This window comes from Acipenser ruthenus, chromosome 12, assembly GCF_902713425.1.
Source record: "Acipenser ruthenus chromosome 12, fAciRut3.2 maternal haplotype, whole genome shotgun sequence".
Taxonomy (NCBI): domain Eukaryota; kingdom Metazoa; phylum Chordata; class Actinopteri; order Acipenseriformes; family Acipenseridae; genus Acipenser; species Acipenser ruthenus.
Window position 1 is genome coordinate 26,510,354 of NC_081200.1, and position 12,312 is coordinate 26,522,665.

The 12,312-nt window shown below is 38.5% G+C and overlaps 1 protein-coding gene across 1 annotated transcript in view; it reads right to left on the reverse strand.

The window, feature by feature from the left end:
• LOC117416971 (breast cancer anti-estrogen resistance protein 3 homolog) overlaps positions 1 to 4,994 on the reverse strand; it is a 103,012-nt gene extending 98,018 nt beyond the window's left edge. Inside the window, exon 1 of the mRNA XM_059034721.1 lies at positions 4,980 to 4,994. The gene's annotated coding sequence lies outside the window, so the exon portion shown is untranslated. The remainder of the gene's footprint in view (positions 1 to 4,979) is intronic.
• Positions 4,995 to 12,312: the final 7,318 nt, after the last annotated feature.

Below are 12,312 nucleotides of genomic sequence, written 5' to 3' on the forward strand. Positions count from 1 at the left end.
GACCAAATAGCCAGTGCCACCCACAGGAGACAATCGCTACCAGCCAACCTTCGCCAGCTGTCTGTAGCTGCACAGGAAGAGTGGCGGAACATCCCACAGCAGTCTATCCAGAGGCTGATCAGGTCTATGCGTCAACGCTGCCAGGATTGTGTTAATGCTCAGGGAGGTCATACCCGATACTAACTTTGTAATGTTTTCATTTTGACAGTGTGTCACGTTTCATACTGAAAACTTGTGTTTTTGTTCACATTTTCTGTGATTTTGTTTGATAGCTAGGTTTAAAATGTTTGATTAAATCCATTAGACCTGAGTGTTGCGTTTTCATTGTGCATCAGTATATAATCACACAGGTTTGTAATGCGTCTGTAATGTGACTGCAACCTGAGCAGAAAACAATGACAATCTCAAACTAAAATAGTTTCTGAACTAAATTTTACCACAGCACCTTCTGACCTTAACTCCATGGAGTGTAAAACCAAGTGTGCTAAGGAACTTCCCAGGGAAAAGTGCCAAGAATAACCAAGAACATCTGCATTGTTATATGCAAACAGACAGAGGTGAACTCTAGGGCAGCCTTTTTGTTTTTAGTAAATGCAAGACAAACTATTTCCCATGATTAATAAAACATTTGGGGATTACTTTCATTGAAACAAACCACAGTGGAGCCAGGAAATCACCCCGGCTCATATAACATACAGAGCATTTTACAACTAGAAACAAATGCAATTACAGGCTGATTGGAAGAATACACATTGTAAAGCATCTTTATTTTACAAGGTCATGGTCGTGTAAGGTACTGCGGGAAACACAATATATAGAGTTAGAAACTGAGGTTCAAACCCTGTTCTCCAGTTACCATAGACCAACATTCTTCTCTGTCAACTTTCTGGTTTGTGGCTTATTTTTTCATTATATAAATATATCACATGATCATTTGTTTTTCCAGCTTTTAATACATGCTTGATTAGCTAGTGAGTCTCACAGTAAACTCATAGTAAAACCAGGAATAGATCAAACTGCTGTGCAATGGGAGTCTTATTTCCATCCCTGCGATAGCCCTAGCAACATTGGTCCATACTCACAGTACTTTAACTCAAGTTATTTAAGAAATGTTTAAATGGATAAAATAAAGTATCATGCAGAAAACTTGCCCATACAAATCTACAGTACTAAGCAGCGACTTAAACAACACAATAGCCTTCTGAAATCCAACACTCAGTGGCTTGTTGTGCTGTAAACCACATAAAGAATGAAATCATTGTGTTTAATACATTTCTGTTATTAGGAGTGGGTGACAGGCTCTTGCACCCACATATACACACAGCATGGCTTGGATAACTGTTAAAGACGTACTGTCATTTTGTGGTTTTCTGTCTCTGAGTATGATGGAAAGGTGGGGTCCTGTTTTAATCATTTGACTGACGTCAGTAATGAGATCCGCCAACTTTATGATCAATTTAATTTACCCCAGTGTTTAATAATAATAATAATAATAATAATAATAATAATAATAATAATAATAATAATAATAATAATAATATTTTGTTTTTTTGTAAAAGTGTTTCTAAAATGAGGTATTCTGTATTTATTATACAAACACTGATCTTATATTTGTTATTTCTGTTTCCTAACCCATCATTGAGATTGAAAATGTTGTTCATAACCTCCTGTTACTGTATATTAGCAGGATTATACCAGTTTGTCCTACAGATGTGGCAACATTCAAAGGGAAAGGAAATGCATGCCCCTGTGACTAAAACAACCCTCGGTGAAAGCAAACAAACTGTCAATAAGATCTGCTCAGAAAGATCAACTGTACAGTAACTGGACATCCAGGTGCTACTGCTTGGTATAAATGTTAGTTGACTTGTACAGTTGCAGGTGATTTACAGGTAGTGGACAAAAAAATGGAAACACCAATGTAAAGTCACTTAATAGGACATGGGCCACTATGGTATCCCACTATCGGCGGACCGTTTTTGATGAAACTGTGCTGCTCGCGCCCCAGGTTGAAATTTGCAGTCATTTGATCTGCAGTTGCTCGTCTGTTTTGCCTTGCACTTCGAATTAATGCACGGATATCACGATCCTGGAGTATGCGCTTCCGCCCACTGTTGCCCTTTGCTGATGATGTCTTTCCCTCAGCGGTCCATGCCAACATCACCTTAGACACCGTTGCTCATGAAACATCAGCAAGTTGAGCTGTCTTGGTCACTGAAGCTCCTGCCAAACGCGCCCCAACAATCACCCCTCTTTCAAAGTCACTGAGCTCTCCTCTTGCAGCCATGCTAGCCATAATAATAGGCAACCAGGCCTGTCCAGCATTTTTATACATGACCCTAAGCATGCTGGGATGTTATTTGCTTAATTAACGCATGAGCCACACCTGTGTGGAAGCCCTTGCTTTCAATATACTTGGTGTCCCTCATTTACCCAGGTGTTTCCATTTTTTTGTCCACTACCTGTATTTGACTCTTTAATACCACATTAGTACTCTTGAAACAAAAGTACATAAAAGTCATACCAAAGGACTCAGCCGGTTAAGTCCTTTTGCACTTACCAGGTAACCTGGCGTGGAGCAACCTCCACACCTCACCCTCTCTTAACTGGAGTCCCCCAAGGGTCAGTCTTGGGTCCTCTCCTGTTCTCTCTCTACACCCGCTCCCTGGGCCCCCTCATCGCATCCTATGGTTTCTCATACCATTTCTATGCTGATGATGCTCAGATTTTCCTCTCCTTCCCCACCTCTGACTCCACCATCTCCTCCCGTATCTCTACCTGTCTGTCTGCTATTTCCTCCTGGATGCACTCGCATCACCTCAAACTCAATCTCTCTAAATCTGACCCCCTTTTCTTTCCCTCCTCCTCCCCCTCCTCTGATCTCTCTATCTGTTCCTCTGGAATCTACCACACTCTCTCCCTCTTCCTCAGCTAAGAACCTTGGAGTCACCCTGGACCCCTGCCTCTCTTATTCCCAGCACATCTCCACTCTGGCACGCACTTGCCGATTCTTCCTGAGCAACATCCGAAGAATCCGACCCTTCCTCACCAACTATGCTACCCAGCTCCTGGTCCAGGCCCTGGTACTCTCCCGCCTAGACTACTGCAACTCCCTCCTGGCTGGCCTCCCTGCGTCCGCCACCCGTCCGCTCCAGCTCATCCAGAACTCTGCTGCCCGCCTGGTGTTCTCTCTGCCTCGCTTCGCCCACGCTACTCCACTACTCCGCTCGCTCCACTGGCTCCCGATCACCGCTCGCATCCAGTTCAAGACTCTTGTACTAGCCTACAGATGCCTTGACCAGACTGCACCCAGCTACCTCCAGACCCTCATCTCTCCCTACACCCCCACTCGACCTCTCCGCTCCGCCTGCACTAGAAGACTAGCTCTACCTCCGCTACGCTCCCCTGCCTCCAGAGCCCGCTCCTTCTCCACCCTTGCTCCGCAGTGGTGGAATGACCTTCCTACAGATGTCAGGACTGCCCAGTCCCTGACCACATTCCAGCGCCTCCTTAAGACTCACCTCTTCAAACAGCACCTGTAGAACTCCTCTGTTTGTATCTTGGGACACTATCACCCTTCATGTAAATGTGCTTTATTTTGCTCTTATCTGCCCCCTATTTTACTGCATTTAATCCTGTACTCCAGAATACTGTAATCTGCCAAGTGTTTAACCTGTAGTACTTTGTATTTAATCATATCCTGATGTAACTATCACTATTTAATCCTATCCTGATGTAACTATCACCATTATCTGCTGTATTATTGAATTGTGGTTTGTCACACTTTTACTTTGCTTGAACAAAAGTTATTGTATTTCTTGCTCTTATTGTATTACTTGTAACACTTGAAATGTATTTGCTTACGATTGTAAGTCGCCCTGGATAAGGGCGTCTGCTAAGAAATAAATAGTAATAATAATAATAATAATAATAATAATAATAATAATAATAATAATAATAATAATAATAAGTATTGTTTTCCAAGGTGAAAATAAAAAAAGCATCACCAATAATTATAAACTTGAGCACAGTGCTTCCTTCAGGGGTATTGTTCTAAATGCTCTTCAATGACCTGACCAGCCAGCCCATCCTATATTATACACAATTATTTTTTAAAATATTTCCTGCTTTGGCAAAAACTTCAAAATACAGATAGGAATACATCTTTCCGTTTGGAGCTGAAGAAAGGTGAGTGGCAATGGCACTGCTGGCACACGTCATGAGAGCCTCCTCTCACAACCCTGTGAGCCAGTACACTTCAACCCTGTCCAGAAAACACACAGCCTTTCAGCCAGGAGCACTTCTGAAGCAGAGACTGAAAACTGTACGTCGTTGTGTGGTGGTTTAACGTTTGAAATGTTTTACAAATCGCTGCAGCATAAGCAAAGCCGGCTTGAAAAGGGTTTTAAATAAAGTTTAAACTGCAGTGTCCCTCAATAATGCTCAATTCCACACTAAAATGTCCAGGTCATGTTTACTATTTAGCATTCTGTACACTCTGAAACCAGACATTGTTGGTTTACTTTACGTAAGGTCATTTTAGCTGTAGGCACACATCCTCCATTGTTAAAGCTCTCTCTCTACCTCCTGCTCCTGCAGGAGCAAATGGTAATGTAAATGAATGAAGCAAAATTAAAAAAATATAAAACAAAGGAATACAATCTTTTACAACACATACAAGATTATATTTACACACACGCTTGTGTGTCAAGACCTTTTTACATATATAAAATAATATTTTGAAATCTCCTTTAAACTTCCACAGGTCCACAGTAACACTTTTAGCACAGATGTTTACCAGGCCCTCAACTGTTATTACACCTTTAGCCATTGGAGTTCATTTAAGTTGCTTAGTTTTTGCTTTATTACCTGGCAGAACATTTTAATCACAGGCTTTTTAACCAAACAGTAGATAACCACTATATAGTAGAACAATATATGTGTTTAAACAGCTTTACATGACAAACAAATCAAACTACCTGATGAGTCTACTGCTCCACACACTCAGCACTCCAGGGAAACTCTTTCACATCACACACCTGTCTCATTCATTCTGCCCTTCCAATTACCAGCTTAATTCCCAGTCTTGTGCTCTTCAATTGGCACCTTGTCTGCATGTGCTTTCACTGGTCTGCTGATAACAGCTAGTCACACATTTTAATGTTAGCTGGGAATGGCATTAACATCAATTAAAAGAAATATCTCTCCAACAATGTTTAATGGTCAGCTACATGGCTATATCTCAAAATAATGAATGAGTAGGTTGATTGCATATCATTAATAAGGTATGAGAAAATATATGAAAAACAAATTATCTTTTTTGTAGCAAAAGTTACAAGAAATAGAAGTCTACAATTATTTATTTCAGCAATTTTTTTTGCAAAACCCCCAAAATGCAAATTCAAAAGTATTCATACCCTTTAATGCTATGATAGTTTTGTCTACAAGGTGCTAGAAATTTCAATATGATAATGCAGAACCTAATTTTAGAAAAGTCTAGAAAATGCTGGCTTGTAGGTGGGCGTTCTTAGAGAGTATAAAAGGGTTAGGCATAGGATAATTGCTGTCATTACCAATAAGTCAATATGGGAAAAAGTAAAGAGCTATCTGAAGACCTTAGGCAGGAAATTATTTATTGTCATAAAGCTGGAGAAGGATACAAGAAGATTTCCAAGCATCTGAGTATCCCAATTTCAACTATTATTTCTATTATCAAGAAGTACAAGACTCATGATACTGTCACAACGCTCCCTGTCTGGAAGAAAGAAGGTTCTTTCACCAAGAACAGATAAAAGAATTGTGAGGAAGGTTAATAACAATCCAAGATTGACTGCCAAAGATATTCAGTAAGTAGGACTGGGATTTCCATTTCAACCATAGGTCGAGGTCGCAAGCCAAGGAAAAAGCCACACTTAGGAAAACGTCACAAGGACAATCGCTTAAAGTTTGCAAAACGACATTTGAATGATGGCTATGAGTTCTGGTCAAAGGTTTTGTGGAGCAATGAAACAAAAATCAAGCTATTTGGTCACGCTGATAGTCGTTACATTTGGAGAAAGTTTGGTGAGGCGTACAAAGAAAAGAACACCATACCTACTGTCAAGCATGGAGGTGGTAATATCCTTCTATGGGGCTTTTTCCTCTAATGGCATGGGAAATTTAGTTCCAATACATGGTAAAATGGATTCCATAGCATACCAAAAGATATTGGCCAATCATCTGAAACCCTCCACTACAAAAATTGGTTTAAAGTGCAACTGGACGTTCCAGCACATCAAAATCTACTTCGGAATGGTTAAAGAAGAATAAAATCAAGGTTCTGCAATGGCCTAGTCAAAGTCCCGATCTAAATTCGATTGAGAATCTTTGGTATGTGTTGAAGAAGGTTGTGCACAATGGAAGTCCTCTGAATTATCTAATAATCACTAAAGAATCATGCCAAAAGCTTATTGACAAATATCCTAATTGTTTAAAAGAGGTTATTGCTAAAGGTGCCTCAACTAGCTATTAATTTCACTTTTTTTGTCAGGGTATGAATACTTTTGAATTAGCATTGAATTAGAGTTTTACAAATTGCTGAAATAAATACTTATAGACATTGATTTCTTGTAACTTTTTTTCCTCATCCACAAAAGCAAAACTTTTGCTACAAAAGATTTTTCCTATAATTAATTGTTTTTGAGGAATTTCTAGAAATTATACATTTCTATTGGAGTATGCAAACTTTTGACTACAACTGGAGAGGGGGGGGAGAGAGAGAGAGAGAGAGAGAGAGAGAGAGAGAGAGAGAGAGAGAGAGAGAGAGAGAGAGAGAGACTGCAAAATAGAAAAATAAAAGCTGATGACAAAATGTCATACATCTTACCTGTCAAGCTTTCAGTTTGCATGCTTTACTTTCATGTACTTTCTGCCATTTTCCTCTGTGCAAAGTTGGCATTAGTTTGCCAATTCTGTCTGGCAGAAAAGTCATGCAAACAGAACTTTCTTGAACCTAGCATGGTACCAGATCATTTTAAATTAAACATGTTTGCTATAATATGTGCTTCTTTCAAAACTGCTCATGTGAGACCTGCGGCAAGTAAGATTTATGGAACTGCAGAATTTAGTTTCCAGAAGCATTTCATTTAGGGGATTGTAAGTCATCCTAATTTGTATTGTTTGGTTTTAATATTATGAGAAAAAAAGGCTTTGAGAAAATCCTTATAAAACACTGTTTGTTACAGAATACTAAAGTGGTTTCTGTGTTTAGTTAAAACAGTTCAGGTTCCTATATTTTCTTGACTCTTAATCTGTAAAACATAAAGCTGTATAGTTTTTCCATTCCCATAAACTAAGGACTTCCAGTGTTTACGTTTTCTTTGGTGCCAGGGAGGCATGACTGTTTACCAAGCTGGGTGGTGATGAGAAACAAATCCCTTTGTTCGAGATAATCTGGTGAGTTTTTGTGCCACAGATGGTTTACTTTTACAAATTCAGAATTATTGAGAAATATGTTCTCCTGTGCATTAGGATTTGGGGCATAAGGGAGAATGGGTGTCAATGTATCATACGTTATCAATAGTTAACCATTTGCCTGCCACGCAACTTTGGCGTTCCAGCTGTGCCTTGGTAAAAATGGCACTTTTACGTTGTTCTATTAACATCTTAGTTAAAGCATTTTAGAAACCCAAAACATCAACTTGTTAATATAATCTAGAAAGCACACCGTGCAGTGATAACATATAGTATTCAGAATATAGAAATCTGTAGCAAGTTTATGACAATGTGTGTTGTCAGTTTCAGAAACCGTGAGACTTGGAGACTGAGGTAAAGAAAGTTCCTCTTACAGGTAAGTCCTGAAACTTGATTTACTTCTGTTTCTAAATCTTACCTGGAAAGACTAGTTTATTATATATGCATGTTCAGCTTATCCTAAACCCATCACCAAAAAGGTGTGTTACTTCTCCTCTGTGGACCTGCACAGTCAGTGGCGTAGCTGGAGGGTGGTTTTAGGGATTTGACCCCCCCACCCCCACCCCCCACAAAATGAATTATTCAACTACGTGGGACAATAAGAAAATATCAGCCATGTGCAAAAATCGAGAAACGAAATCCAGGCGATTTGCCACCAGCACCACTGCTCGCCCCCCGGTATGAAATCCTTCCTACGTCAGTGTTATTAACCAAAAAATCAAAAAATCCCCATCCACCCCCAAAAGAAAATCCTGGCTACGCCACTGAGCACGGTACATTCTAAATGACACATGAAGCTACCCTGGCTGATTAATGATAATAGCAATAAGTGTTGATGGACTCTGGTACAATGAAAATAACCTCCAAAGCTTCCACATGTTTTCAAACTATCTTTGAGAAGCATATCCTGTAGGTAATATTTAATCACTTATGTTGAAATCTAATGTGTTTCAGTGTTCTCTGATCCCTCTAGTCAAAAACAAAACCACTAATGTGCAGTGTTGTTTGAGCTGTGTGGCTTGGCAGTACCGTGCAACAACAATACAAAAATGCTAATTGCCATTTGCATAAACACAGATATTGGTAGAAAATACCACAAACACAGCCACTCCCCCAAAACATGCAGCAACCTGTTTATGCAGCTGATTCCAGGTTTTTAGGGTTGAGGAATTAGGCTTTACTTTGAAGTTGTTAAGAAGAATCAGAAACCTACAGAATATTGTATCTCTATTTCATAGAGTTGTTAGTCGTAGTTGTGTTTGCTTAGCCTCTGTGCAGCTAGTATAATGCTAAGCTGAAAGGCAATAACTAGTGTTAGAGACTCCTACTAGTCCTGAGTTTCTGAACTCACCTTGTTTAGGGATATTATAATACCACGTGCTAGGAAATTGAGCCATTTGATAAGCATCAATAAGTCTCATCTGCATGTGTAGGGGTTGGCAGTTATTATGAGTGGTTCTGGATATATTTTTGCTCCAATTTTGAGTTATTATCTTTTTGTTTATATCTGCCTTTACCTGGCTTTGAACTGTTTTGAGCTTGTCTGGAGAACCCTAAGAACTGTGACTAAATGGACTTTCTCATTTCATTAAATCATGTGACAACGGGTCCTATCAACACTGATAGAGTAGGTGGGGCTTAATCGTTCGGTTTTACAGTGCTGGCTCTCGATCATTAAAATATTATAGGCCTACTTAATGAGAGTCGTCCTGAAAGTAGTGTGAGTTTCTAATAACCAGGAGCTTCCACTCGCCACCTAGCAATGAAATCAGTATAATCCCAACAAAGCAAAGTGGAAAAACGATTAGTCTCTTTATCCTGTTAATTCATGTACTGGAGCATCAAGTGTGTGCTACAGGCTAACAGAGGCAACAGCGTTTGACTGCACAGGACTTAAGCCTGACTGCTGCACTGAAACAAGGTCCTGTGCTGACATGTTGTTGACCTTCTGTATCACATACTGGAAACCCAACAATATTTGCTGTGGTTTATTTTAATTTTTAAGTGTTATGGTTCCCGTTTAAGTTTAACTGCTCTCCAGTTTTCTAACCAGGCTAGATCAGCTGTGTCTTCATATTAGCAAGTGCCAGCATCATTTAGTTCACAGAAAAACTTGATTTAAAAAAAAAAATGCAGATCAATATATGACTCTGGCTTTCATTTCCAAAAAGACAGTTTGGCTGATCTAGCCTAAAATATGTAACAGGCAACAAGAACTGAAGAGCATCTCCTGAGCTCAGGTAAAAGCATCTTAACACAGACTTAGCTTTTTTTTTTAATGTATCAGGAAAATAAACTAAAACAGTATTTAATTGTCACTATATGTGAGCATTTATCATTTTATTTAAATTATGGAACCAAGAAATCAAACATCCATTGCATCGCTCATTCCATTAAATATCCCATTTGTATCGTGATCCAAGACAAAAGCACAGCAGAGCTTATTGTAGTTCACCAAATTGTTCTTGAATGAAGATTGTGTTTTATAGTTGGGTTGAATATATACTCTTCTCATCCCATTTCATTTTTGTCTTTTGAGAAAATATCCAATCATTAAATGATCATTTGATCGTATGCATCATACAAGTATCCCATCAAGACCAGAACATGTATTGTGATGCATATCGTGATACTGTAGATATCATATTGTGTCCTTCAGTGTATCGCTACATTCATAGCATACGGCTTTCAGTGCATTTTAAACAGAGATTAAAACAAAGAGCTTTTAAAAGGCTAAAGTCTTTTATTTTCATTAGAAGAAAAGGGTGGGGGAACAGTGAAAGCCACTTACTCTTTAAATAAATGTTTATTACCGGTGTGGTTTTTGCATCTTTATTTAAATAGTGGCACTATTTACATCAGCAACTCTATCAAGTGAGGAAGGAATTGTGATTACTGTGCTAATGTGTTCAATATCTTTGCAAGCTCTGGTGCCTTTTCATTCATGTGCCATCTGTGGCATATAAAGGCAAGCCCCTTTGCAGATATCATTTATCACCCAAGCTCACCTGCCTGCAGCTTTGCACAGCTTTGAAAGGTGAAGCCCTGGCAGACTGGAAACTGAGCACACGATGAATGCAATTGGAACAATGATGTGAAACATAATCAATTATGATGATGATAAATTCATGTCATATAAAGGTCACATCTAGAGGCTGACTGGCTGAATAAGGGAGGAACTGTTATTGCGACAAAAGTTAATTTGCTTCTTGAAAAGCACTCATGGAACTAATGCTGACAACTGTTGACATTACAAATCTGGTTTAGTTCACTATACTTAGGGGTTTATTTCCAAAGCTTGTTAACTAATGTTGAGTTAACCTAGAACTGAGATCACATTTAGGTTGCAATACAAAACCTAAGCAGATTTACACTTTTGGAAATTTTGAAACATACTACATATACTCAATCAGTTATGACGTTTTGAAAATGTAAAGATAATTACTCAAGACATTTTTAAGTAGTGCTACTCAATCTTTTAAATCCTGCATTATATAGTTTATTTATAGTCATTAAGCACAGCTTGATATTCTGTAACACTGTGCTATGTTTTTATCACAAGCACCCCTTTCATTGTCATTTGCTTTTGTAATTTTCACCCAGTTGCTTTGTTTGTTTGTTTTGTTTTACTTGGGACATAAGCACAGTGTAACTGTAACCCACACTTTGACTGATCTAGCCTGGGTTGCATGTGTTTATAGCAAGCAATTAGAACAGAAAAGCAACTCTTGAAGTCAGATAAAAAGAACCTTAACACAGAAAATACCAAGAAGTTCAATTAATATATATATATATATATATATATATATATATATATATATATATACACACACACACACCAAGAAGTTCATATATATAATTTGAGTAATAAGACACAATGACGACAAACAGTTTTTTTTGTGAAAATGTATTTTTAATCTACTTCTAAACAAAATTAGCCTGACATACAAAACTTTACTTTTTACTTTAATAATGCACTGACATACTTGTTTGGAACTAATCCAGTGTGGTCTATGCTTCACTCAGCTTCTGTGTGCCAACCAAAGCTGAGGTCTTGAGGCCTATCATCTGATGTCAATCACATCTCCTCAGTACCAGTCTGGTTTGTGATGAACCAATTATTGTACAGGGGGCCTCCCCACAGTCAAACAAAACAAAGGCTTTAGAAGATTTCTTTTTTCATAATTATAACTTTATCACAGGAACCTTTGTGCTGGTCTTTCTTTTCACATTGATTCAGGTGACACCTGTATCCTGCCACAATACTAAAAGTTTAGTTCCTCTGTGACAGGTAATAGGATCCCACCTGAGACTGACACTTACGTTCCTTGCTGCACATGTGAAGCAATCTGGGGTACTATTACCTGTAACAAAGCAACACTGACACCTGACACACATACTGTATTTTGAGAATGTCTGAGTGAATCAGACAAGAAAGGCCTATTTGAAGCCAGCAGTTTATAAAACCCGTTTTTGTATTTTTGCTTCAAACGATCCCCTTACCTTTTTATGATGCTGGAAATCATTTTGAGTGGTTCTCATTGGAATTGCACAAATATTACAATTGTTTTTAAATTCCAGATCAGTCTGTGTTTGTAATGGGTTCAGGCACTCTCTTCAGTTCCAGTTACCTGTCAGACATATGTAAAATAGGCCAGATCAAGTGTTTTTATATTAGTAAGCGCCAGCATCATACATACTCATTGAGGTGGAAACAAATGATTACACTATGTAACACAATTTTTGTTCCTGGGTAGTAAGTGTTATTTCCTAATTGCTTATGCCTCAAAAGTATAGAAAATGGCTATTATTCCCCACAAACTTTGCTTTTGTGACCAGGACAGTGATATTTTGAAATTT